The sequence below is a fragment of the Perna viridis genome, chromosome 11 (genome assembly GCF_037379345.1).
Source record: "Perna viridis isolate PV_CMFRI_1.1 ecotype Kerala chromosome 11, ASM3737934v1, whole genome shotgun sequence".
NCBI classification, from domain to species: domain Eukaryota; kingdom Metazoa; phylum Mollusca; class Bivalvia; order Mytilida; family Mytilidae; genus Perna; species Perna viridis.
Window position 1 is genome coordinate 38,695,512 of NC_142455.1, and position 27,778 is coordinate 38,723,289.

Genomic DNA, 27,778 nt, shown 5'->3' on the forward strand with positions numbered 1-27,778 from the left:
AGTGATAATGAGCTTAAATTGTAATTTTCGGAGGTATAACCAGTCATTTTTTTAAATGTTGTTCAAACACAAACTCGATAATATTCAGTATAAAAGTAATATAACATATATTGTCTGCAGCTAATGGTGGTATTTTCAAGAAGTAAATCACGGAAACTCCAGTTTATCATAAATTACCACGGGTTGACCATTGATGACGCATTTATTTTTGCTCGAACGAAATATAACATGTAGTGGCTTGAAGTTCATTTATCAGTATAAATGATTTATCATGTACATTAATTGTCTATACAAGTTTAATTACAAGTTTGTAGGCAAGTCGATGTGGCGGAAATATTTTTCTTAAATTATTTGAAGATTCATTGAACTAGGACCTATTTGAAACATTTGAAGTGCTAACAAATCAGGAACATTTTTTGTTGAAGTATTGTGAGAAGGGTTCGGGAGGGACCAAGGACTCATTTAAACATTTAAATACTTTGAACAATTTTTAATTGATTATGACAAATTGTAACAAGTCCTCGAAAGAAATGAATCCAAAAGTTAAAATTGGGAAAAAAAAAAAAAAAAAAAAATAATAATAATAATAATAATAATAATAAATACAAATAAGCCATACTGTTAGTCACGCATAGTATTTTCAGAGGCTATGCCATTTAACAAAGAAGGGTGGTGCATGGTTAGCTAAACAAATGACTACATACATGCAAAGGGAAATGACATTAAATGTTGAAAAATGAAATGAAAGTTAAAACGAGATCTTAGACAATTTTCAATTATGTACGACTAAACTGTTAAATACAAAAATGAATGTTGTAAAAGGAAATGAATGTTGAAATAAGATCTTTTACCCCTCACTTGTCATTCCCAACTCTATCCGACCGTATTAGGCGAATAAGAATATGAATGTTGAAAAAAGAAATGAATAATATATTTGACCCCTCTCGAGTCCATTGCGATCATTTCAACTCTGTCCCACATAATATGGCGAAGAAAGGAAATGAATGTTAACATGATATCTCCTACTCCTCAGAAGTCGATTGCGACCATTTCCAACTATGTCGACCAAGAAGGGCAAACAAGAAAAAAAGGAAATGAATGTTGAAAAAAGAAATTAATGTTAAAATTAGAGTCTGCCCCTCCCGAATCGATTGCGATCATTTCCAAATCTGTGCGACCTAAAATGGCGAAAAAGGAAATGAATGTTGAAATATGATCTCTGACCCCTCTCAAGTCGAGTGCGACCATATCCAACTTCATTGGCGAATAATGAAATTAATGTTGAAATGAGTTATTGGTCCTTCCCGAACCCCCCTCACAATCCTTCCTCGAAAGATTCTTAATGATTTGTTAGAACTTTAAAATACTTCATTTGTAAAAAAAAACACCATTAGGATGTTTCTATGATAATTTCCAATTCTGTATTCGAATGTTGAAAAAAAGGAAAATGAGAAAACTTGAACTCTGGCTTTGTTATAGAGTTATTTCTGTTTTGCTAACAACCACAATATTGCCTGATGGGCTGTGTTTCATACATTAAGAATAACTGGTTTATTTCATTGTCCAGAAAAAAAATACAAATATAAAGATATCAGTGACATGATAACATGGCAAACATCAAAATTATAGTTTGAAATACATCTTAGTCGTTGGGCTGGAATAATGTAATTAAATGATAAAATCAGAAAAAAAAATCACTCTGCACTTTCTATATTTACCCCCCTCCCCACAAAATCGTATCAATGAAGTTAAAAATCATATATGCACAAATCAAAAACAAAAATACATGTGTTTCTTTTCACTCAAAGTCTATGGGCATTTAGTTTACGGGTTTTATTTCTGTATGTGTTTAATGGATTTTCCCATAAAGGCAAAAGTAAGGAAATGCTTATATTACAGCAAAATATATTTTTACTTCACTTCGTGTTGAGGTTTTCTCAATGTTTGGATTAGCAAAGTTCCAGAAAAATTTCTCTATGTTTATGCACTATCTGCACAAAAAAATATTTATTTAACGTAAACTGTATTTCCCTATAAAAGCAAGTTTAGGAGGGCTGCCTCCGCCAGACAGAAGAGGAACAGTTTACAAACAATTTATAGTGAAATAAATTATTTTTCTTTGTTTGTGTACTGATTCTAATTCTACATTCTAAAGCCTCATATCTTGACCTACACTTAGAAATTGATGGTAAAGGAAAACTATTGACCAAACTTTACGACAAACGTGATGACTTTTCATTCAGAATTGTCAACTTTCCTTGCATCTGTGGCAACTTCCTTTCAGCTCCTGCGTATGGAGTGTTCATATCACAACTCATACGTTATGCCAGAGCTTGTCGAAACTACGCAGACGTTTTGTATCGCACTATAACTTTAATAAATAGTCTTCTTGAACATTGTTATGTTGCTACAAGATTGTAAACATCTTCCTCTGTATATTTGGAAGACGATTTTGAATTATTTCTTACAAAGTATGAGGAATCTCTACCAAGAACTATATATTTGTATCTAGGTGTACCATATTTTTTTGAAAAACAAGGATATATAATGTTTTAAAGTCGGGATTTTAACTGAGTATGGGGAATAGAAGTATACAGTGTTGAAAAATCATAGGTTTTAATGTTATTTTATTCAGATAATAGTCTTGAACTGATTGTCTCTAAAAGATCTTTTGAATTTTGAAGGATCCACATTGAATTAATACCACTACGGGAGTAACAAGTGTTGTGGTAGGACTGTAAACCCTCTTTGACAGTTGTGAGTATAGAAGTTAAAAGTTTTGAAAGAGGTTTGGTGGTACATTTTGCAGATCCAGCTATGAAACGTTGTGTGTATGGATTCTTGTGAAGTTTAGGAATCCAGTACATAGACGGTAAATCACAATCATCGTCCTTGGTAGAGAGGCCAAACGAGGATTGCACATATTGATGGTTTTCCACAATCTCTTCTTTGAAGAGAGTGGTAGCAGTGTAGGTCTTATCACTGCTATTATGTTCTACGTCTACCTCTGATAATAAACATTGGCTATAAAACGTTTTTATAACGTATCTCTTTATCATTATTTCTGAGTCTATCTGATGGTGGGTGCATTTAAAATAACTATTAATTTTTTTCGTCCTGTGTTTTTTTTTGTTTTTATTTTTTTTTATAATTATTATTAAAGAATGCAGTATATTTGATAGTTAATTTAGAAATGTAAATGTGAATGCTGAAGTATAGACTTCCAAATATTTTGTTTTACATGTTTCATATTGAAAACATATGAAGCAAATCGTGTGAACACTGTTCAATTAGGTGCCTTTTAAAAGAAAAATATATAAATGATCGGTTATCTATCGACGTAGTTAATGTACTTAATCAATACCGATGTGGAGTGAAATATTTTTGGATTGTTTGCAATGTAAATTTAATAACAAGAAAAAAAAACGTATTTACACTATGAATAACTTTTATTTGTAGATTGGTTGGTTGAGGAACAGGAAATTTGGAACTTATTAAAGCTAAGTTATTGCTTATTAAACAGTTTTATTACAGTTGTTATTGCACTCATACACAATCGTCATATATAGTACCAAGACCGATCTATGCAACTAAGTTTACGATCATTTATTAATAAGTTAATAGTTTCAGATCATTTGTTCAACTGTCAAACAGTTTCTGTAAATAAATAGCGGCGGCATTCTGCAAACGAAATCTGGCACTAGTTTTTGATCTATCACAGATCAGTCAATATCATCCATTAACAAGAGAAATCGTTTCGCTGATAAGTTCAGAGTCATATATAAACATATTATTAATAATTATAAGCTTATTCGGCTGTTAAAGGTAAACCGTGATTGACAAATATACAGTAGCGATCCCTTCTATCTACTCTTGAAATCCGTCAGAATCTGTCAGACAAAAAAAAGAGGTCCATGACAGAAAATAGAACAAAATTCCTTACAGAGTCTGACTGATCCTGACAGAAACTGTCCTGGGTCACGACAAAGAAAAACGAAAAGCTGTTCTAAACTGTCATACCACTGGACAGGTATTGATACTAGTTCAGTCTATGTTAGAACAGGAAGTCTGGTTAAAAAATAGTGGACACAGTACTAAATGGTTGAATTTTTCTGTCTGATGTAATTTGGACTATTTTAATACTTAAAAGCAATAAATCATTAAAATTGATATTGAATTAATTCGACCTGTTGTCTGATGGTTTGATATAGCTATCATGTGGGTGACTATGACATATATATTCTAGTCAAAATACTTTAGATATGACATTTTCTTGTAAAATGTATGGGTGTGAGCACTTTTCAATTTCCAAAAGGTTATTATCTCATTGTAAAAGTGTTCAATGTAAGTATCATGCTGGTAATTGGGACATATTTGTGACAGTCAAAATTCTAAAAATACATATGTTTGCAAAATGTATGTGTATGAGCACTTTTAATTTTCATAAGGGTCTACAATTATTTAATAAAGTGTTACTTTGTTTTAAGTTTAACTAATATGTGGGTGACTACAACACACATATTTCAGTCACAACTCTATAAGAATGATATTTCTTGTAAAATGCATGAATGCAAGCACTTATAATTTCCATTACGTCTAAAAGAATTGAATATAATGGTTTATTTTTTTTTTTTATTTCACTATCATGTGGGTGCTCATGACTGCGACACATACATTTCAGTCATAATTCTTTACAAATTACAGTTTGTTTCTTGCAAATTGTACGAGTATGAACACTTTTATTCCCGATAAAGCTCTTACATATATAAAATATATGAGGCTAACCACTTTAAATTTTAATAAGAGTATACAATTATTGTATGAAATGTCAATCTAATTTTCATTTGGTTGCGTGTGACACATATACTTCAGTCCAAATTGCTATACATTCGACATTTTCATGCAAAGCATTTGTAATTTCGATAAGTCGAAGCTCATTGGATATGTGTTTGCAGAATCTTTGAGTGCGAGCACTTATGATTTCAATAAGGATCTTAAATTGTTGTATACAATGTATTTGTTTTAAATCTTACTATCATTTGGATGACTGTGACAAATATATTTCAGTCAGAATTATTTTAATTTGACATGTTTTTGCAAATATATGAGTGCGAACACTTTCAAGTGACGTAGCGCCTGGTACGGTAGATATGGCAAGGGTCGTACCAATATTGTCTGTTGGTACTGGATGTTGTACATTAATTGAAAAATAGGGTATCAGCTTGATAGAATAAGTTAAAATATAACAAAGCTTCCTTCTCACCATACCCTTTGAAAATATGTCAGAAACTATTCTAATCAACACAATTTAGAAGTTGAATATTTCTGGCTAGGTGATGTTATACAGATTGACAGATTGATGTCAAACATAACAGTTTCTAATAAGAGAGTTTCAAGACCCATGATAGATTACGACATAGTTTATTTAAACCCCCGACAGATTCTGGCAAGGTGTGTCGCAATTTAGAACAGTTTCTGACTGTTTAGAACTCTTCAATGAGAGCAAACTCTAACAGAATCGAAGAGTGGTGAGAAATGTGCCAACTGTATATAGTATGTACGAAATTAGTCTATGTTATGGAGTTCTTTGCTCTTATTCGATTTCGAATATGTCATAAATTTATCTTTATTGCAGATTTGTCATTTATTAGGGAAAACAAAGATGACAAGAAGACACGCGACCAAAAATAACGACAGCGCTGTTAATAGTAAAAGTGTAGATTAAAACAAAATCCACAAAAATGAAAAAAAAAATGTTATTGTGTTCAAATCGGGTTTAGTAATTCCTTCTACATCGTGATCGGCCTAAATGAATACGCATTCATGAAATTCCTTACGGAGGTGAAGCCAGAAATCGCAATAATGAATGTCTGGACAAGAAATTTAATTTAGTAATTCATCAATTGAGAAAGATTTAATGTGCGTGCCTCGAAGCTGTCCAGCAGAAACTATCGTATATCGCATTTTTGTTTTGCATGTGTCAAGTGTTGTTACTCGATCAATATCACAATGAAGATGATAGAGAAATATAAATGTTTACCATCTTAACAATGCTAAGGTAAGCCTTACAAAAAATAATCATATTTGTTCTTTATTTTTGTACTAACATCATGCGGCTATTATTGCATCATATATTTCTGAATATTTATTTAATTCTTGGCAACAATTTAAGACAAGGTTGGAGACAAATTTCTATTTAAACTAAGAGCTTACAGTTAAAAGTTCGCAATTTCATAAGCCTTTTCTTTAACTTATCCTTTGTCGATATCAACTTGTTTTGTTTCGGGAGATATTTATTTGATTTGATGTAATATTAAGCAATTTGCTTTATATTGTATTGTAAGATTGTAAAAAAAACACATAAAACCCTATCACTATCTAATTTACGTTTAAAACTTTGTATGGCGTAAAATTTAGGACCTGGATGTAATTACATGGTAACTTTCTGTATAACAACTCGGTTTAAGTTTGACCTTTTACCTTTTCAACTTTTTGCGGATATATCAACCACATGGGCTTTGTCTAATTTGCACTTTTTTTAAGAATTTCATATCTTAAAATATAATTTTAGATCTGGATGACACCATGATCATCATTTTGTAAATATGTTGACATTTAATAAGTGTATCCATCTACACCACGAACAATGAATTATTCAACTTACAGTTTTCCTTCTTCTTTTGTCTACTGTAGACTTGACTTTTTATGAGCAATTCGGTGGGTGTTACTAAAAAGCAGAGGACGCTTACAATACCGGTGGACCTGGTGCATGCTTCCAGTTTTTATGTATGAAGTCCGAGTTGCCATTTATTTTTGTTACTTTGTATGTATTATTTTCGTTATATAATGTTTTCGTTGTGTCTGTCTGTTTTCCATGTCTGGTCTTTGTCCCTAGATTACATTCATTTTATTTACGCCAGACTCTTGATTAATATCTCATGGACATTTTTACATTTAAGAAGAGACTTAATTCTTTTTAAATAATAAGATAATTATATTTTATCATTCGTAGTATTTTAAGACCAAGACAACACGAACATCATGTTTGATGTCTTTGTTTAGATGGTATACATACATTACATCGCCATATTTCCTTTGAATTTTTTTGTTTGTTCATTGTCGTTGTTCGTTATTTGTAAACGTTGCGTTATTCTTTCCAGTAAATCGCCTAAATATTTCTTTAAGATATAATAAACGTTGAAACGAAATTTTGTTGTATATTTTTTATCGAGTTTATATGTATCATACCAAAAAAAAAAAATCTAAATATTCCCACAACCGTCTTGAAAGTTGTCTCAAATATATTACGATATGAGTACATTGCGTAGAAGATACAAGTGTTAAGAAGTTGGTATTGTAACTTTGATTATTTTCCACCTTATTTGTTTAAATAAAAGTACTGATAATACAAGCAATTTTTAAATGCATGCATATTTTTACTAATTGCAATTACCTGTATATGTTTGAACCAATTATTAAATGGATTTCATATCTTAAGTGTTTTTTTTTTTTTTTATTTGCAGATATAAAGACGACATTTCTAGATGTTTAGCAGTCATCGGAATAATGCATCTTTTTATGAATAAAGTCAAACAATGTTTTTTTTTTTCTAAGCAGAAATCGGGGAAACCACGATTACTAACTTCATTGTTCCATGGTTTTACTATTGGTTCTTCCCCTCAGTTAGGCTTATTTTAGTTAATACTTATATTTTTCTGGATATTTATTTTTCCAGTTGCAAAGAGCTAAATGTAATTGTAGAATATCACGTTAAAGTCATTAATGCGTGAAATGGAGAGGATTGTGATCATGCTAAAGTACTTTAAGCCCGCCGCATTTATTGACCCTGCCCCAAGTCAGGAATTTCAGGGCCACTGTACATATTGCTTCGTTTTCACTGTCAGTTTACTTTTTATGTTGCTGGAGTCGATAGGGGCAACCGTTTGCTCTACCCATGTATATTGTTGTTTTGGGCTAGCTGCAATATAACCCATGGTTTGAAAGTTTGCTCCTCATTCACTAAAGACGAATAGGTGGCTTTGAACTGATATGTATCCCTCCCCATGGAGTTGTTCTCTCTGTTATGCATTCACTGCATCCTGCGTTTTCAGACTAAAAACTGAGAATAATATACACAGAATATCTTAAGTTAAACAAACTCAACAAAACCATTACAGAACAAAAAATAAACCTTAAACTAACAAATCAAAAACCACAGAAATAACAAACAAATTATCAATAACAAAAAATAAAACCGGCAAAACCAAACAACATAAAACAACCTAGACCGTATAAAAAAGTGGGGACAATCCTCAGATTTGGTCAGTTATACGGAGGTATGGAACAGTCTTTAAAACCGACACAATAGTTCCATAATAATTTTATATAAAGAGTTTGATCACAATGAAAAATGATTTTATAAGTTTTGTGTGTCCTTCAATGTATTTATTGTATCAAGTTTCACAAACAAATACTGAAATTGAAGGAGTATCGCCATAGGTTATTGTGTATATGTAGAAAGACGGTTGATACAATCGATTTGCCATTCTCTAATGATTACATCCAGTTTTTCCTTTTGCCAGGAATTTTCATCTGTCTGATGGTACACGAATGTGATGGGCTACACTAAACATCTAAAAATCAGGCTTACCGAATCTCGTGAATATCACTTCTTTACAACATTTATAGCCGACCCAATAATTTTACGACATTTGAAGTGTGGCTTTTTCCACTACAGGAACAAATTAAAGTAATGTGTCAAGGTCGCCCTGAACATGAACTACTCTTTAAAAACGCTCCCATTGTGTTCCAATATTATTGTAAACGGGACAGAAAATCCTCATTCAATTTAGAGTGATGTCTGCACGTTGCAGTATATTACTTCCTATATTTATTTCTCATTATTTGTCTCTTGACTTTTAAATCATTTGTTCTGCTTTGGACTGTTAAGATAGACCTTTATGCTTACCAATCGTTTACCTACATTTATGGCGATAAACTGACGATTTAAAAATCTTTGAGGCTCTGATCTAAAGCGTTTAGTGCGAGAGTTATTGTACATGTAATGTACCGTTTTTGTGTTGGTTAAAATGTCATATAGATGAACGTCCGGGTGTATCAATGTGATTAGTACTTAAATGACTTACATTACACATAGAAAAAAAAAGATGAATAAATGAACATTCAATCAATGTTAAGGGCATTATGAAACATTAACAAATACGTCAAAGACCGAACGTTTTCATATATAAGTTGAACTGAAACAATTGAATTGAATTGAAAAGACGTGGATAATCTATAAAGTGTTATTTGCACTTTGACCAACGAAATATTATCTTTTCAATAAATTTAAATATTTGCATTGATGAAGAATTATTCCTTCTGAATTGTTATTATATTAAGATAAAAAAAAAACACTGTCTCCTTAAACACGCTTGGTTAGAGACTCACATATTTCCAAATCTTCAGTTGAAATACAATGAAGAATATCCGAAATGTAAGCAATGAAATGCTACGGATAAAGGATCAAATGTAACTTTAATCAAAACGGGATCAATTTTAAAGTCAAGATACTAAGATGAAATAAAAAACATGGCGAAATACATAACTAACAACAAACTGGAAAGTAAAATGAATGAGTAACCTCTATTCCATTAATGAATATGCATTTGGGCCTAAAGCTTTGTAGGATATAAACCTTATTTATCTTTAGGAGTTAATAATGTCAAAGAAGGCCATGACAAATCACATGCATTTGTTCATATGTCATTGTTTGTAAAGAATTTGTAAAGTATTGATATTCTCGCAATTAAGTTAAATGCAGCACAAACATTAGTGTGATATTAACACAATGGAAACTCCATGCTCGGGATCAGATTGAAAATAACTATCGGTGAATGGGGAATCAATGCTTTTGATAGCATTTTCTTTCACGGAAAACCACAACCAATGTTTTTATTTGTGGTTGTCTACTAGACATATTGGTCAAACTCGGTATCAAAGAATAATATAGGGAACCAAGGTTATAGCGGTAATCCGGTAATCAAAAGAATGCAACCCAGGGACAAAGACCAGACATGGGAAACAGACATACACAAAGTAACTAAAATCATATATACAAAGTAACAAAAGCAAATGAGCAACTCGGACTCAAACCTGAGAGCATTGATCAGGTGCAACGGTGTGGGTAAGCGTCTTCTGATTTTCTAGAAACACCTACCCAGTTGCTCATAAAAAGTCAAGTCCTGGGTAGTCGAAAGAGAAAAGGGAAACCATGAAACGTTGAACAAATCAGTTTTCAAGGCGCAGATGAATACACCTAACGGTCAACGAGTTCACGATGACGACCATAAAACGTCCGTTGTAATGAGTTCAATCTTGTAGCAATAAAGCCCTGTCATGAAGCTTATGTATTAGAATTTTAACGCGATTAAAAAAATCTGCATGGTTACGGCAAGCTCTGAGATAACCTAAAAGTTTTGATATGCTCCATACGCAGGTGCTGACGGGATGTTGCCACATATGAAAGAAAAGTTGACAATTCTGAAATGAAAGTCACGATTGTCGTAAAGTGTACGTCAAGATATAAGGCTGTAGTATCTTATATATCAAGCTCTTTGGGGTAGATGCAATATATCAAATCCCCGAATTTAGGATTGTTTAACGATAATACTTCACCTATATAACGCAAACTCATGTTCAAGGATCTAGTTAAACTATATTGTTTCTTCAAATCAGATCAGCTATAAAGTCAGCTCCATGAGACTGAAGGAATATGTCAAATCATCATAGAAGTTACGTGTATTTTTCGTATCGATTTTGATAAAGGGTCTCTTACTCTATAACGGTCTGCAAATGAATAAACAAAAAACAGACAAGATATATGTCAATCACCTGTCAGATATAAAGTTGATGGTTTGAACGAATTAAAAAGAATGTGATAAGAGTAAATCGCATTCAGAAAAATATTTTAACGCACGAAGAACAAGTACAAAGGTGTTTGCAGGCCGAACCAAAACGTTATGTATACGAACCGCTAACGATCTAGCCGTATTGACAACTGATAGGAAACAAATTGAACGATTTCATAGCGAATACACAACGAATCTTACTAAATAATATATGAATTTATTACTTTTTTATGAATAAGTGAACAAATTAAAGAAAATTGCAGGTCTTACTGTTTTACTGTTGTTCAATGTTGATATTTCTTCTTTAATTAGAGCTAATCCGAAAACAAAAAAATGTACTACAAGAAGATAGTTTAACGGGACTGTATTATTGATATTACTTAATTAACAACCTATATTGCTACATGTGTGGTTAATTCTTCAATACTTAGTGTAATGAATTAATTACGGGAGTTTTCTAAATGATATTTGGGGTAAAAATGTTTCAAACTTTTCAAAAAAAAAAAAAAAAAAACTCTTAAAAATATCTACATCAATGTTAAAAACAAATCAGTATATATCATATCTACAGTTGATAAGATCATAGTGTGTCAGCAAAACCCACCCGTGCACTGAATACGTAGAAAAAATATATCAAAACTACCCAACTGAGATGAAAAATGTCAGTTCAAGGCCACTTATGGGTCTTCAATGAACGAAGAGGTCTATTTACCAAAAAAACAAAAAAAAAAAAAAAAAAAGAAAAAAACGTAATTGTTAAATAATTGACTATTGAATATCAATTATGTATAAAATATAAGTTTTCGTACATGTAATGTACTGTTTTATGATTAAAAAGTCATATTGCTGAACACCCGGTAATATCAATGTGATTAGTACTTGAATGATGCTCTTCAATGATGTACTTTTTTTTTAATTGTTATACAATCACAATAAATAACCAGATAACGATATATTAGTATGAACATATTTGCTATAAATTTAATATTATTAAACCGAAAATGTCCTGCTGTTTTTCAACTATTAGTTAAATCTTACCAAAATATTATACTCCAGTGCATATTGACCTTTTTCACAATAGTTAGGTTTCGTCCAATCACCAAAACTATCGATACCATTCGTTACAACTATAAAAATAACTAGTTGCCCTATAAAGAATGCATATCGGGTTTATTCATAGAATCGAATGTATGTTAAATTTGTCTATATCAGAAAATTTCATTTAAAGATAAAATATAAAGAAAAGAATGTTAAACCTATATTTTTCGATTCTGAACTCGTCATCTCAAACATACATGATCTATGCCAATCTAGAACTTATAAGCGTGTGTCAAAACACTTCCATTGATCAGCCGGTTTAGGAAAGAGTAAACAAGGGAACCAAGGTTACAGCGGTAATCAAAAGAATGTAATACAGGGACAAAGACCCGACATGGAAAACAGACATACACAACAAAGAACATAAAGTAAGTAATTAAAATCATACATACAATGTAACAAAAGTAAATAAGCAACTCGGATTCCACTAAAACTGGAAGCATGGACCAGGTGCACCAGTAGGGTAAGCGTCCTACCGTAAAAAATCCAATAAATACTGTTTTAAGTCCCCAGAGTGTGAGAAAAACTGTTTCTGAATGTGTTTTCTCATTTTTTGTCCATTTATACATCATTTTTTCATTATATGAATGTATGGAGCTGAACACAAGGCAGAATTATCCCCAATCTGGGGAAGTAGACCAATTATTAGATCGGCTACAGAATCCATATAGGAAAAAGATGAATCGGCTATGAGACAAGTCGGCCAAACATTGCTAACCCATAGATAGCAGAATATAATTATCCATCACAGTTGATATTGAGCATTACAATCTGTTAACACATAGAAAACGGCCCGTGGACCCATAGATAACAGTGTTATCACATAGATAGAGACGATTGATTTGTATATCAAAGTGCTTATTTTCAGCAGTGTGAAGTTGGTTACTTATTCGACATTCGTTTGATATTCAATTTGCATTCGTTTGATATTCATTTGATTTTTATTTCACATTCGATTGACATTAATTTCATTTTCATCAATTTCCAATTTAAATATAATTTGTATTTTTATATTCAAAATAAAAAAAAAATCTAAAAGATTACAGATCAATACTCGGATATCGATCCACAGAGCTCCAAAATTATCGGTTTTCACATCAGACCTGTATATTTAGCGACTTTTTCCCCCGTTAACCGGAAGGTTTCAAGCAGCCACTATATAATATACAACATTAAATGTTGATAATGTAAACAAAAAATACCACTACGTGCAAAAGTATAAAGAAGGTCTTTCAACATAAAATTGGGGTCTTAGTTCATATTGGTTACGCCACGCTAGACAGTAGTAGAATTTTTACCTCTGAAAATACAAGTGAGGGCCACAGGTGTTTCTGTCTACCTTGGAGCAGGTGGCGCACAGTGGTCTAATGACAACAACTGGAACAATTAAAACAAAAAAGATCAATTTGAAGACAGAAGCTTTCGGTTAACATGTAACTGCCCAACTTGTTAGAATTTTATATCCCTTTTTAGGTATGTCCTGTAATCTGTAAACATTACTGTATCGAAGTTGAGGGCCTCCTAACGGTGATTGCTTAAGAAATCTTTGCATTTGCACGGAAGTCTATATTTTCCTTAATAATTACTTCCGACAATAAAGAAAAATGTTGAGTACGAGTAAATAAATCTGTAAATTTGAGAAATGCTTTGGACTAATCATTACAAGTTAAGAACAATGAAAACAAAATGTGTCTTAACCGTTATAAAGACATTCCAAAAAACATCCCTTATACAATAATACAAATACAATCATTTAAATATATATAAATTGTCCATATTGCGTATGATTTCAAACAGACGGACGAACAACAACAACAACAACAAAAACTCTGAGTGGCAAACGAGAAATCACTTCATTACAAACCTACTGACATAACCCCTAATTAGTAATTAGTAAATATCATTATGGCCGAAGTTTTACAGTCGCCATGAGATTTTGATAACCGATTTAAAGTTTCTGAATAGGACATTCCAGATAGACATTGTGTGATGTTAGTATATGTAATAAACAAATATTTTCTTTCACAATGGGGCAGATTTTAGTGGTTAAGTGTGGTTACCATTCTTTTGCCAAGAAAGAAAAATCAAAGAAAAAGAAATAAAAGAACTAGGTTTCAAAAATTTCTCAAGTCCTACTGGCATTTTGCTTCATCATTTGTTTTTTTTTTTCGTATCCATCTGCGCCATGAAACTGATTTACTCAACGTGTCATAGTTTTCCTCTCCTCTTTCGAGCAACTCCGCGGGTGTTTCTAGAAAAGTAGAGGACGCTTACCCTTTTGGTGGACCTGGTCCATGCTGCTAATTTTTATTGGCGTCTGAGTTGCTCATTTGCTTTTGTTACTTTGTATGTATAATTTTAGTCACTTCATGTTCTTTGTTGTGTATGTCTGTTTTCCATGTCTCTGGATTACATTCTTTTGATTACCGCTATAACATTGGTTTCCTTGAGTATTCTTTCAAAGTAAGAACTTTTTTAATTCATTGTACACACAAGTATATTACAGAAACATGATCAATCAAAAAAAAAAAAAAAAAAAAAAAAAAAAAAAAAAAAATGCTATGAAATCGATCGGTAATAGGTTGTGTACAGAACACAGTTTTTGTGATCACCACAAATTCAGATGAGATTTGTTAAGATTCGTAAAACCAACATCTTAGCCTGTTGACACCTGGATATGGGAAAATTCGTTCCTGGTTCAACTTTAAAAAGTGAGATTCTGTATCATTATTCTATCTTTATTTATCTATGGGATGTCGTAAAAGGAGTCAACAGGAATAAGGTAAACGGTTACTCCCTTCACTCATCATTATTCAAAAAAAAATACTCTAACAGAAAAACTCACTTAATTAAATGTTTCTTTATATATGGATAGACAGCCAGTTAATCACTCCAAATATTTTCTGCTGACAAAATGTTTTGTCAGACATCATTCTAATTCGTATTTTTTTTTGTAAGAAACATTTTTTGTGATTGTAAAGAAAACCTGAAATAGGGAAGATGCACTTCCTTTGCTCCTGGTCCATACTTATATGTTTTGAATTTGAGCCGGGTCGATCCTTTACTTGTAGTGTGCTTGCGTCACGTTTCAGTTTATTCTTTGATCTTACTGTCTCAATTTTTGGCTCAATATTTTCCCTTTACTTTCAAACCTTAATTTTGTCTTGGCTTGAATTTGATCTTACATCCATTCCATTCTAACGCCTATGAGATTTTTTTTTGGAGCATTGGCAAAATCTGTGCAGTTCTGGCATCAAATAACTGTACAATCATTTGATAGGTATTTTGATTTTTTCTTCATTAAGAATGTTCTATCCGTCGGTATGCCAACCAATCTCAATACTTCGCTCACGTCTAACCAGTCGCCTAAGACACCACTCGCTTACTTTAATATATTTGTTTTTTTTATCTTTTAGCAGGACAGGATGATACATATGTTGTTGCAAAGGGTTTCATTTAGTCCTCTCCATTGAATAAATTTTTATTCATGCCTATTTTCTATGCAGAATATAAATTATTGAACATTCAATCACTAGTCCTATTAAAACCATGTATTAATCCAAACTGAAAAAAAAAGGTATATCACAAGTTACACGTGTTTACTAGAAGAGTAGTCAGGGGAACCAAGATTCTAGAGGAAATCAAAAGAATAAAATATAGGGGCAAAGACCGGACATGGAAAACATTGAGAACCGTTCGGAGTCCACTAAAAATATTAATTTTGCTTTTATCAATGCTTATTACTATATCATGCTATTCAGAATATTGCCCTAAGTATAGTTACGATCTCATTTGCTTGTTTAAGACAGTTCATTAAAGGCCCCCCACAAATGAATGTACGTTTACTAACAATATACTTATTACAAAGATATCGGTATTATACAAAATTATACCGTACGAAATGATTTCATAACGTAAAACGATAAAGTGTAAAGGCATACACATATTTTCAATTCATGTGTAATCTTTCTAACATTTGTAGAATATGTATATTTGTGTCTAAAAAGATGAAGTAATCGTCCTCTTATATTATGATAGCCTATATGAAAGGCTTTTATGTCAATCACATGTTTTTTTTCGTGTTTTTGACTCAATTGCTCGACGGTCTAAGTTTTTCTGGTACAGCATATGTGAAGAACCATAATTAACATAAATAACATTATGCAACTCGATGTCTCATCTTTACAATTGTATCCAGAAAGATGCAGTAACCCTTACGATTTGAAAAAAAAAGAATGCTTTATTTATTTTTTGGCAACAAAAAGGTTCGTAAATGGGTGACATAAGGACAGCAAAAAATCATATTTTAGTCGATGAGTGAGGGTTGGGGATAGCTCGAGGTCGCAAGGTGGGTTATTAAAGCCAACGTACTACATGAAAGACTGAACCGCCTAAATTAGACTGAACAAAGCTTAAATGGTCACGCACAGCAGGTATCTTACATGTAGATACAGAACGACTGAATTAATATAAAACATAAAACATATTTTGCGCAGACCGAAATGGCCTTTTAAGACTTTAACCAAAGTACTTGTGGAGGTAATGCCTAAATGTCCTTCGGAACACCAAAATAATGCTTGAAACTGGCACTTGTTTTGCACCTAAAATAATTGTTTTGGGTAAATGAGAATGTTTTATTTTATTCATCTTTATGTCAACCATTTCAAGGATTTTGAAGTCTCTAATGCACTTCACTCTGAGAAATTAATTTAACAGATATATTTGCACGAATTTAGTGTGTGGCCAGTACTACTTTTTTGTATGTTGTCTGACACAAATCAAAGTTCATTATATTCAATAGACTATTTTCTCTAGCTCACCTTAAGTACATGCATACTTCATGATACGTATTCGCATTATTTTCTTTATTTTCCTAAAAATGCTGAAGTAACGTCATTTGTAAGGCTAATCCTTATACTTGTCGTTCGAGGTCTATTTAATCAAATGTTTCAAAGTATTTCGAGATCGATGTGCTTAAAATGCTATACTACTTTTCCCAGACAGACAGGAATAAACAAAAGAAAGCAAAATAAATAAATATAATTGAACTAACGGGTGAAATTGTTTGATAGCATAAGGATTTCATAATTACTGCCTTAAGACTCTGATGAACCAAAACTATAATAATTGAAGTTCATCAAGGTGTTTGAAAAAAAAAATGTTCAAAACGGTTTTAGTAGGATTATCATAGGATTTCAATATTTTTCTTTCATTATTTGAAGATGGTATAATATGATGACTATTTACATAGTCAAATAACACAGATAATTACAGAGACTATAGGAAATGTCTTCTGTCACCAAGAGTATTTTAATTCTTTGTATTAATAATTTGGAACTCAGGTAATTGAAGATCCTTAAACATCTTAAAAAAGCTGTAATAAGTTTCAGATTGCTTTGATAACCTCCGGGAGAGAGACATAATTTGATTGCTTGGTTAAACAAATCAAAAGATAAAAAAGACAATACTGATCCGTAAAAGTGAACATTGATTAAAAGATATACCAAGTTTATATCATGTGGAAAACGATATAATCTCTAAAAGCTCCTGTCACAGAGTGTATCCGTTGTTTGATTATAAAATACCCCTATAACGTTACCTCAGGAGATATCTGTAGTTCTGAACACTGACACTGAATTTTATCTGATATGTTCCACCCTTTAAAATATGATAGTTCTTCTTTGTTGTTGTCATCGTGTGTTTCTTTTATTCGTTTGTCCAAAGTCTGATTATATCATGTTCCTTTAACTTTATTACGATCTGTTAAATATCTGGTTTAGAATTGTGGATTTTATTTGAAGTATTCTTTATAAGTTGATGGGGTGAATTGAAATGTATCCAATGCACTTAAGTACCACCTCGTTTGTCATGTTGGTGGCAAATACATATAAATATTATATGAAACATATTTAAAAGAACAAATTTACATCCAATTTTCTGTATACAATATACGTCACTAATGAATCCATTGTTATTTTATTTCTTAATGGCTGAATTTACAACAATAGTGTTTATATATCTTTCTACAGTCAATGAAAATATTGATATAACCGCAAGTATGTATTTCCTTGTTACCATAAACGGGTAGTTTTCGATGGGTTCTTAATTTGGCGCTTTTTAGCAGACTGTTTAAACTATATTTACTCAGAGCCTAAACACTTAGAACACCACTTTACATCTGCAAAATTAAATATCCGCAAAATTTGTTGCATACTTTTTTCGGTTTAATATCGTTGAAATTTACACCACGCCAAAATATGATATATTTTTTACAATAAGAACTTAGCCCCAAATATAAAGAAATAAATTTTAATAATTAATTTAATAATCGCTCTTATAATCTTAAGTCACCATTTGGTATTCGAAACGTTTCCGATTGAGTTATGCACTGATATTAGCCTAGTGGTATGAATTTTAGGAACAAAGTTATCGATTCACATTATTGTATTACCGTATACCTTATTCTTTATTTGTCAATAAGATATGAATAATTTGTACATCAAAGTGTTTGTCTTCAAGAGAATGGGGACAAAAAAAAAAAAAAAAAAAAAAATTTTAACCTTTTAAGTGAGTGGATACAGGCCTTGAGAGCTTTAGTTTTGAAATGTAGGTCAATGACTGTCAATGTCAGTTTTCAATGTGCTCGATGTAGAAAAAAACTTTGTCCACTAAACAGGACAAACATATTATCGTACCAGCATACAAAGTCCAATACAACATTGTCTTTGTTTGGAAAACGTATTTCATCCAATGTTTATTATTAGAGATAGACGTGGAAATCAATAGCGGCTATAAGACATATACTGCTGCTACCACATTCTCCGTATTCCTTAACTCCACAGGAATCCACACAAACAACGCTACATGGCTGGATCTGCAAAATGTACCACCAAACCTCTTTCAAAAGTTCTAACTTTATATTCACATCTGTAAAAGAAGGTATACATTCCTATCACGCCACGTGTTGCTCCCGTAGTGGTATTAATTCAATGTGGGAACCCCCAATACAAGATTGTTATCGGTATGCAGTACACCTAGGTACATGTTCTTGTCAGAGATTCCTCATAGTTTGTAGAAAAAAAATCAAATCATCTTCCGTATAAACCGAAGATGTTTTCATAATGGTGGAATTTCAATGGGATAATATTACGCTCCTCCACAGTTGCGATCAGTTCTAACTTCCCTGCGATCCTGTCAGGATTCGCTGCCATAAAACAGTTCTAAACTGCCTGAAACTGTTCTGAACCGCGACACACCTTCTCTATCAGGGCTTTGGACAAGCTTGTCATAATCTTAATGAGTCCTAACACCCTCCTCTCAGGAACTGGTCTAGGTTGAACAGATACACTACTAAGTTATATAAGTTTGAACAGGGTACATTTTTGTTCTAAATTGTTCTAACTCCATCTTAATTTTTCTAAATATGTCTGAAAAATACTTGGATTTTCTCGACTGAATCTCACCATATCCAATCAAATCTCAAAAAGTCTTGACTGTGTCTCGACTTGTTTTGACTCAGTCTCGACTTGTCTTATCTTGTCTTGACCAGTCTCGACCAAGTTTTCACAAATCTCAACCTGTCTAGAAGAGTCTTGAACAGTCTTACAAGACTTGAATAGTCTGAAAGAAATCTTGAACTGTCTTAAATGAATCTCAAACTGTGTCGATAACATACATTTAACAATTTAGGACTGAAAACAGTCCTAATATAAAAATTCAAAGATAAAACTACTGTATCTCTTTTATGCAAAATTTATGCAGATTATAATTGGAAAACCCGTTCGTGGTAACCTCTGAAGCACGTCTTTTTTTTAAATACTCCTGTTCAGCTCCGAAGTTATTTTTAAAAAGAATATGAATCACTTTTGGGTGTATATTAACACCGCTCAGGTGTCCTGGGTACACACAGCACCAGATAGAAATTCTAAATACCTGTATGTGACGTTCATCATTATACTAGAGAAAATTGTATACTAGTATTTATGCTATTCAGCAAATATACAATATACCATGCAACCGGTCCTGGCGAGTGGCATTTATTACGATCCTCGAAATCACAATACACATATTACTTTCATAAATTTTGAATAAAATGTGCAGATTATAGCTTGAAAACATGTTCGTAGTGACCTCTGAAGCCAACCTATTTTAAACACTCCTGTTCAGCCCGAAGATATTTTTAAAAAGAATCTCAATCACTATTCGGTGCATCTTAACATGGCTCAGGAGTCCTTGGTACACACAGGACCAGATGAAAACACTAGATACATATATGGGACGTTCATCATTATACCAGAGAAAATTGTATACGAGTATTTACGCTATTCAGATAATATACAATATACCGTACAATCGGCCGGCACGTGGCATTCATTACGATCCTCGAAATCACAATACCTACATGAACTACTTGAATTACATAAACGATAAACATGGTACCGTATAAAATGATAATCTTGTATCATTATTTTACGGACTTATGTTGTTATATAATATTCGTGTGATAGATTAATTAAAAAAAATAGAAAAAAAAATAGAAAAAAAAAATAATAAAACTTTTCTTTTCTTTTCTTTTTTTTTTTTTTTTTTTTGGTTTTTTGTATGTTGTGTGTGCGGTTTTTTTTATGAAATAAAAATTATAGTTTATAAAAAGAGTTTATGTATATAGAGAAGAAAATGAGTTTAAATCATGCCAGTCAATAATAGTATTATCTTTTTAGATTAATTTGCAATCTATATCTTAAGTATATCTATATATAGTCGGAAGAGAAACACAGATATGTTTTTAGCATTTTAAAAATAATTGAATATATGAGAGATGCGAGATGCATCCCGTATATAGCATAAGAAATGAAGTTTGTGTGGACTGACGGAAGTAAGGACACCCTACACCTTTACATATCCTCATTTTGCAAGTTTAGGTATAACGATATCCAGATGCCTGACCATTTAATTATATGGTTTTTCGTCTTTTTGCAGAAAGAACGGGAACGACTTTACCAGTCGTATAGACCCTCCTTTAAACTAGTCGTACTGCCAAATAAAAGAAATTCCACTCTCTTTTTCACCGAAAACAATGTGTCTGGCTATCTGTTGTTAAGATGTAACTTGTATAAGTATTGAGAGATATGTATTCAAAGTCTGTAGCGGATGTTCTGCGTTAATGTTGTAGATGAATGATTTTGCATGATAACGCAAAATTCTTTCCTATACATACCACATATACATACCACATGCACACGTTTATTAGTCTAAATTCCCAGCTGCCTATATCACATGTTTGTTCGTAAATAATACAAGATAAAATATTTGTTTTCACACCTCTATATTTCTTGATGCTAAGGGTCTGCATACAAGTAACTAAATAAAAAAAAATGCGCGTAATTTTAGCACGCTAATTTCCGTTAGAATACTAGTATTTAAGTCTAAAATAAAATTATGAATATATATATCCATGCAGATTAAAGTTTCGAAACATATAACGCACAACCGCTGGTAAAATATTCAATATAACATTCTCGTATACATGTATTTATAGACGTGCCAAGAAACTGATTACATGATGAAAACAATAATGCAGCACCGAAAACAAATAACAGATCCAATGACCCAGCATTGAGGTATAAACCCTTAGTTATACATGCGATTATGCTGTTCATTATATTATAGGATATTATACCGATATGACCTTGGTTCACTTGATTACTCTTTCAATTGAAGAGGCACTTAATTGTACACTAGTGTGCTATGTCAGTAATAATACAAAACCCACCTATTTAGGCATGATGTAACAAGTACGAATCAAGTTGTGGATAATGATCAAACAACTACTGGATATATAGTGCATGCTAATTAATATAGAGCGTTTCTTCATTTTACAAGAATCCCCCGCTCGATTCCCTCGTCTTTGGCTCATCGCGCAGTTAGCATTGTCACCTTATGAAAAACAAAACAAATCCCCAAAGCTGATAGGTCGTCCCTTTGCATAGTAAGGGTAAAATAATGCTTAATGTGCTGGTATATTAAAAGATGTTTCAGGTGAAATTATGTGTTTTTTTAAATGATGGGAGCAGCATTTATGACATATACTTTATTTAGACGTGATTCTTATTATAATAACTTATGCTCGACAAACTAATATGTTTATTCCTTTAAGCATTTGCCATGTGTCGCGGAACTGCATTATTGTTGCTTGATTAGTACCGGATTATACTCACTAGCAAATCATTCTGGATGCCCCTTTTTATAGTGCTTCAGTTTGTCGGTTTTTATATGTCATCTTTTTATTCGGTTGCTACATCGTGAATGTAGATCTTCTCTGTTTTAGGTGTTCACGTTCAGGCTATGTTTTTGAATTTTTACGTAATTGAATCATCACACTGTTGACATTTTTTTTGTCTATATTTTTTTATGCTAATATTTTTCAATGATGCGTTATATTACCTGGAGGGTTATACCTTAAATATTGAAATTAGGTTACCAAATAAAATATCCATATCCACACATAAATACTAAGTTTAAAACGAATGCAGTACAAAATAAAAACAAAATATTGCACATGATGATTTTAATACGCTCCAGAAGGGAGCGTAAATGACTGTATTATCAACTGGGTCATGTATACTTATGGGCAGAAAATGCATCAATATCCGGTTTGTGCATGTAAATTCAGGAACTTAAAAACTGTATAATGAATAGCAGCTTAATCTTCGTACACTTCGAAAAATGTGACTGAGAACAGAACCAGTCTCAGTAGCGTTTTTGATTAAGTTCAAAACATATCATATTATTTCAAAGATATGGATTGTCAAAACAGTCAACAGAAGGCGCTCCAACGTTTACGGAAATACCATTACCCATAATTTCGTACTATTGCCAAAACGACATTAAGACATTTCGAACCAATAACCGTGACTTACGCAATAAAGTATATCCGTTTTTGAGTTCGTTTAATGACATGGTGTTTGTGCTTAAGGAATAACTGCGAGGTTACCTACAAAAATAATACAAACAAATAAAATCATTAAAGAAATAAAATTAAAACACCTGCTTATGGTTTTAACATCGGGGAATGTGTACGAGCTCTACAAAAGCCAATGCGCATTCTCAATTGTTTAAGTCGTCTGCCCTCGCTAAAACTGTTTGAAATATGTGGCTGTATATTTTGGTAAGAGCAATTTGTTAAGTTTGAAATTAGCTTTTGTGTGTCATCAGAAGTTCCGTCGAGCTTTAATTCACCCTCTAAAAACATGGAGATCCCGTTAAAGCCAAAATCTGATGCTGATATAGTAAGAAATTTGGCTGATCATACTTATTTGTTCAAGAAATCCTAAAGAAAATGGTCGAAATTTAAATATTACTGCCAATACATTTCTAGTTGACCATGATTACATTCATTGTGATATAGAATTCCCCAGTGTCAATCTCCCAGGTTGTAAATGAAAGTACATTGTCAAAATTTGACTATGGTCAATATACTTCAGAACCTATAATATCTCCTTATACTTTTCACCAAGATTGAAATGTAGAGAATCCTCCTTCCTCTTTGCACATTTCTCATAACATCACTGACCCAAACAAGAAATCAACCAGGAATATGAGCTCTGAAAATGTAAACAAACTAGTATTAGAAAGGCCAGAAAGGTTCTTTGAAGTAATGTTTCTTAAGGGGGGGGGTTAAAAGATTTCACCTTCCTCATATGATCTCTTCAATTCAATTTACGATTTAAGTACTAGTCCATATACAACTTAGACTCTGTAAATGGTAAAGTGATGCATGGTGTAAAAAAAACCAAAAGAAACAAACGATGTTTTTTTTTTTTTTTCAGTCTACATATCCTATAGTTTTACACAACGGTAATCATTTCTGCATTCAGATATGCACGTTTTAGAAAATTATATATTTGTTCCACTCTATAATCAGCCATATGAAACTAAAGCAAGAACGATAACTTTTGCAGAATGCCAAATTCATGTACAAGGATGACATTCCTGGGTTATTACTGCTGGTGGATTTTGAGTAGGTTTTTGATACTGTTGAACGGTCTTTTATTGAAAAGACTTTGGAATGCTATGGTTTTGGTCAGACTTTCAATAAGTGTATCAAAACATGTTATTTAGACATTTATAGTACATTTCTGAATAATGGACACATGTCAGAATTCTTTACTTTAGAAAGTGTGTGCGCCAGGGTGACCAGTTGTCACCTTACCTGTTTATTATGGTTTTAGAGTTGCTGAGGGCTACGATTAAAATGATCAAAATGTGTCCGATAGAGGACTCTGAGATCTTACTAAGTCAAAATGCGGACAACTCCTCGTTAATTCTGGATGACAGTGAACTTTCATTAGAAAATTCTTTATATTTCTTTGACAAATTCTCAGAGTGTGCTGGTTTGACAATATCTTGTCTGATATTGACAAGACAGAAGCAATATGGATTGGTTAAAGAAAGGGGTGTGGGGAGGAAATTTTTCCTCACAAAGATTTAAAATGGAATAACGTGGGAAGGTTTAAATTACTGGGTATATGGTTTGAATTTTCAAAGGTTGACAAAACCATTTTTATGATAAAATTCAGAGCATCAAGTCTCTACCTAACACATGGACCTATAGAAAACTGACATATATCAGAAGGATAACTGTTATCAAGATCTAAGCTCTTCCTATTTTAGTTCAGGTGTTTACAGTGCTTCCAAATCCCCCTGATACAATCCTAAGGGAGATTCAAAATATTTTCTTTAATTTTCTTTGGAATGAAAACCGAGACAAGATAAAGAGATCTGTCATTATTAATGATTTTGAGGAAGGAAGTCTTAAAATTCCAGATATTGTATCATTCTGTTACAGCCTTCAGTAAAGTTGGCTTTATAAACAATTAAATCCTCAAAATCAATCCCCTTGGAAATTTCTCTTGATAGATTATATACACAGATGGGGGATGATAAGATATTGTATGTCAGCTCTGAGGGTCTGTATCTTGTGGCATAAAAAAATAATAATTTGTTTTGGAGATATGTATTTATCATTTTTTTATTCTATTTTGAAAGACACAACAGATCGAAATGATATGGAAGTTGATTCCATTCTAAAACAATCCTTATGGCTTAACCCATTTATGACAATAGGGGGAAAACTGTGCATTAAACCTAAGTTCTCACAGCATGGCATAATTTTCATAAATGATCTTATATCTAAACCGAATAGTTTTTTATTCTGATGGTGAATTTAAAAGGGAATACAATGTAAATGTTAGCTTTTTAGAATATTATGGAATTATCGATGCCATACCAGGCAGATGGATAACATTAATTGGTAATTGTAATAAAGTACCTAAGATTGAAGATAAAGTGATAGATTTCATCAAGACAAATGCCAAAATATGTAGATATATTTATAAGATATATTCAGATAGAAAACAGGACGATACAATTAATTCCCAGCAAAAAATGGGAACATGATTTGAATTCTGAATTCCATGGCCTTTTTAGTCACAACAAAATCCTTTTTTACACAATTCCCAGTTCAAATCACTACCCGAACTTTAAATTCTGTTGTGTATAATTCATAATTATGATGATTGTCATTTCATGAACTGAACTTCTTTCTTGTTGTACAAGTTTGTGTGTTGTGTTTGTCTTACGTGTTTCCCCTTTCAAAATAAAAAGAAATACAAAGAAAAAATAAATAAATAAATAAAAAATATATAAATATATCAATAAAAACATATATAAATATATAAATATATAAAATAAAAAATAATAAAATAAAATGAACTTCATTTTTTATCTCAAAAGTGCAACGACAAAATGAAGAACTAAGACTGGTTATGTGATTAGTACCTGTTTCTGAACAAGAAATAATACTAAATTCGTTGAGTTTTTGACATGCACGAATCACTTCGTATCTGACTTAAGACAGACTGCTAATTAAATCACAAAATGTAGTCAAATAAGATGAGAATATGTTTCTATCACATACAATGTAATGAGTTACCAAGTCCCTAATAAGACAAGAATAATCCATTATATAAAAATGCGTTTAATTTGGTTGAAATGTGCTAAGAATCAAATGTTTCATGTTTCATCAGCCTGTAAAAGCGTAAAACATTTTCAATGAAGCGTGCAAGTGCTTCGTGTACAAAATGTGCGTCCAACCGACGCTTTCGTTTACACGTTCATCGCTCATGAAACAAAAAAAAAAATGAAATATTCCATATGCTTCTGTTATTTCATATCTTTAATAAATTATATATACAGTGATCATGGAAAGTCCACTTAATTGAGGCCGTGACCTATTTGAATAGTTCAAAGTTATGTTTTATTGACTTAAAAAAAAACATCACGCGTATAGCCGATTATTCAATACTTGGCAAAGGAGTATTTAGATAAGCTGCTTGTTATCACTTTAAACTGTTAATCTGTTCATTTGTACAATTTTAAATATAAGTTGGCATATTCATACTCCCTCTCCAAAAGAAAGGAGAATACTGTTTTACTTGTACTTATTCCCGTGTGTCCATGTGTTGGTAACATTTATTTCTCACTTTTCTCAGCAGCTACTCACATCAGCTTGGAGTCAGTAGGACAGCAGGAAGCGCAGGGGTAAGGACATATCTAATCACAGGTGGCTGCTGAGGAAGCCAATATGACGGCGTTTTTTTTTTTTTTTTAACAATGTTTTGCGAATTCCAATTCTGATACTGCTGAGATAACGAGTGAGGTCACAACGTAAGAAATCAGAGAACTGCAATAAGGTTAGTATGAACTTTGCAGTATATGAATAATCTTCCAATTTCTGGCGAAATTTCCTTGCCCGAAATTTGTATTTTCTTTTGTTATTAGGCAATAAACGAAGCGACAGAAATTCGTTATTCATATAAGGAGTGTCTATTCCAAATTATAAGATTCTAAAGTTTCTAATGAGCCCAAATTCTCTTTAATCCGCGAGGGAACATTTTTTTATTCCTAATTTGAAATCTCATTAAAAAAAATGGTAACAACAAAGTTACCAAACACCAATCCGATTCATGATCAAGTCAAGTCCAAAAAAAAAATCTAGTAGATATTACAAAACCAGAGCAGCTGATACTGCATTGATCCTGACTTGGTACAGGCATTTCAAACGAAATGATGACTTTAATCTAGGTTTTACAACTTCCCATCAGTTTTGTCATTTTGTCATTGAATGTCGGCATCCAGCTCATGGAGCAAAATAGCTCGATCATAGCAAGGCAAATAATTTAACTATTTCTGTTTTGTAACCCACTTTCCATCAATACATCAGCCAATTTGCACTTTCATAGGCATATTTTAAATTAAGATTACACGTGTAGTATACATCCCACAAATTAGTTTAGATAATTATGATGTTCGCTGAGGCGTTTTTAATCTGGCGTTTGTATCCCTAGTGGCGATAAGCAAAATAAAAATTAGCCTCACAAGACGACATAATTATTCAGAATACATATAAATATACACTAGTAGAAAAAAATGCAAAGTTCGTCAAGGGAGGATAAATTTAAATTATTTGCTTAGTAAAATTTCTATTAAATGCATTGAGAAAATTTTAACACAGTGATAAAGTTCATACTTGCTTCCCCTAATACCTTCATTGGAAGACTGATACATTTGTTAACTGATTGTTTTGAATTCAAAATCATTCATATTTTTTAGTTAGTACAGTCTTAAAATGCCAGTCATCATAGCTAAAATAGTTAAACATCTGTCAATCCTTTATTTTGAATACTTTTGAATTGCAGTGTAGATGCTGT

At 32.1% G+C, this 27,778-nt stretch overlaps 2 long non-coding RNA genes across 3 annotated transcripts; one reads left to right on the top strand and one right to left on the bottom strand.

The window, feature by feature from the left end:
- The first annotated feature begins 3,144 nt into the window (after positions 1-3,144).
- LOC148604002 (uncharacterized) lies at positions 3,145-11,460 on the top strand. 2 transcript variants are annotated; one of them, XR_015916438.1, is made up of 3 exons: positions 3,488-6,058; positions 6,694-6,823; positions 7,524-11,460. It is a non-coding gene; the product is annotated as an uncharacterized LOC148604002 (long non-coding RNA). The 2 variants fall into 2 exon arrangements; XR_015916437.1 differs by having other exon boundaries at positions 3,145-6,058; positions 6,694-11,460.
- Positions 11,461-13,705: 2,245 nt separating this feature from the next.
- Positions 13,706-22,423, bottom strand: LOC148604003 (uncharacterized). The gene is made up of 4 exons (XR_015916439.1): positions 22,226-22,423; positions 21,239-21,368; positions 17,608-18,935; positions 13,706-15,572 (listed from the first exon to the last, which is right to left on the bottom strand). It is a non-coding gene; the product is annotated as an uncharacterized LOC148604003 (long non-coding RNA).
- Positions 22,424-27,778: the final 5,355 nt, after the last annotated feature.